We start from the raw sequence: 2,248 nt of genomic DNA, 5'->3' as shown, positions 1-2,248 counted from the left end.
AGGGAGGCCCCCTTTCCTACATTAAAGAAAATTCCTTTCCTATGATCTGTTTGCCACTGCTTTGACTGAGAGTACTCCTTACTCTCTGGGAGATTAGCGCTGACTTTTTTTCTTAAAGATTTATTTATTTCTGCATACAGAGCTGGGGTACGGGCCAAAGGTGCAGGGGCAGTGAGAGGCTTCACCAGAGACAGAGTGGGGAGCAGAACAGGCCGAATGATGAGGTCCACCGCTGAGGGGAGCAGCAGGCGGATCAGGAGAGGTCTGCTGCACCAAGTGGGTCACCTCTGGGGCAGGTGGGGATGGAACTCAGGCTGAAGTGGTTTTAGCTTCATAGTACTGTGCTGTAACCCGCTGCGCCACCAGGGAGGGCCCAGCGCTGACTTTTGATAGGAATCACAAAACTTTCCTCCTGGCCTGTCCGTTGCCTTTTGGCTTTGCTTATGGGAATTTTTTTGTTTTCAGAGGATTTTATATTTATGCAATCAAGTTTAGCTATCTTTTCTTTTAGGACTCCCAGGGTCCTGAAAGAACAGCGTCCCCCTCCCGAGATTATTAAAAACAAATGAACAAAACAAAGACATTCGACATTCTCCCCATCTTTCTCTAGTGCTTGATGGTTTCGTGACCTCAAGAAGCTCACTGCTGAGGGCCTCCCTGGTGGCGCCAGGGTTAAGTCTCAGTCTACCAAGCTATCCCCTGCCACTGCAATATACCTAATGACAGCATTTCACTAAATGATTCCAACACCACTTCCAGCCGACCAGGTCAGGGTCCTGTTTAGGCACCTGTCTGGGCAAGTTACAAGGGTTTTGGCTTATTACTGTCAGCCCTGGAGACACAGTGATGGACACAACCTATGTCTGAAATCTTCCAAACTACGATCTCATTCTTGGTAGCAGGTCTTTCCTGCTCTACGATAGCACTAGCAGTTCTTGGCTGTCTGTTCATGTTCCCTCTTTCAACTTTTATCCCCACTAGCAAAGCTCTTCTCTAAAATCATGAGTAAGCGATTTGAGAGAATGCAATGAAACTGTAACACTAGGACACAGTCGACAATACTGTTTTTCAGCACAAGGAACAAAACCTTTTACTCATCCCATCGGTGCTCAGCAATCTGAGTCGTGCATCCTTGAACACTTCTAATGCATGCCGAGTGACGGTGTCTGCACGTTCTTGATCAAAAGTGCCCTGGCCCCACCATCTACACTAACACAAAAGAGAGGAATAAGACACCCTGAGAGGAATCGCTCTTCAAAGAGCTGGAAAGTGGGAAGCTTGATACAAATTCCTTCTTTTTTGTCATTAAACCACACTTTATTGGCTAAAGAGATGATGATGATTTATTCTGCCAGGTGCTTTTCACAATTACCATCGACACTGTGGTTTCTCATCAGCAAGCTACCTCAGAATCATATACCTTCAGCTAACAAAGATTTGAAAACACGTTCTAGGTAGTGGCCTGTAAAAATACAGACTGGCCTCTGCTCCAGGAAGATGACTTTGTCTTATGCAATGCCTGTAAGTGTTCAATCAAGGTTTACTATTATTAAATTATTAAACCTTTATGTTTATACCTAAGAAATGTTCACATCCAAGACACATGCTTCTGATGAGAAAGAAGTGAGAAAAGATGAAATTCAACTAGATAACAAAGCAGAAATGATACAGAACATCAATTTCACAGCAAAGGTAAGGTATTGTGATTCGATTTATAAATTCAGTTTAAAACAATCCTAGGCAAGGCTTCCCTGGTGGCGCAGGGGTTAGAGTCTCAGCGCTGTCAAGCCATTGCCAGCCACTGCTGCATGTGTGCGATCCCCGGCCAGGTAGCTGACCCACATGTGGTCCAGCAGGTCTCTTCTGTCTCACCTGTTGGTCCCCTCAGCAGTGTGTTTCCGTAGCTCCACCTGTTCTGCTCCCCACTCTGTCTTGGGTGAACCCTCTCACCCTGTACCTCTGGCACCTACACCCAGTTCTTCTATGCATAACCTAGACTGTGTTTGTCTTGCCTCAGTGAATAGCAAACCCTACTTAAAGACAGCAACCTGACTGTTAACACAACTAATATGTATCTAGCACTCCACACAAGAAGAAATCATTACAGTATGATATGATTAGCATCACTGGTAACGGACAAAATTTACAAACAGGGAAAGATGCGGGATCAAGAAAGGCACATGAGGGCTCTCCCTGGTGGGGCAAGGGGTTAAAGCACAGCACTGTGCAGCTCTCTGCAGCCACTGCA

At 45.7% G+C, this 2,248-nt stretch overlaps 1 long non-coding RNA gene across 2 annotated transcripts in view; it reads right to left on the bottom strand.

The window, feature by feature from the left end:
* Positions 1 to 2,248, bottom strand: part of LOC105853594 — an 11,933-nt gene that overhangs the window by 6,458 nt on the left and 3,227 nt on the right. The window lies entirely within an intron of this gene.

Source organism: Condylura cristata, unplaced genomic scaffold (assembly GCF_000260355.1).
Source record: "Condylura cristata isolate star-nosed mole 26May11 unplaced genomic scaffold, ConCri1.0 scaffold00002, whole genome shotgun sequence".
NCBI classification, from domain to species: Eukaryota; Metazoa; Chordata; class Mammalia; order Eulipotyphla; family Talpidae; genus Condylura; species Condylura cristata.
Note: the sequence above shows the minus strand (reverse complement) of the source record. Positions and strands in the feature narration are given on the sequence as shown.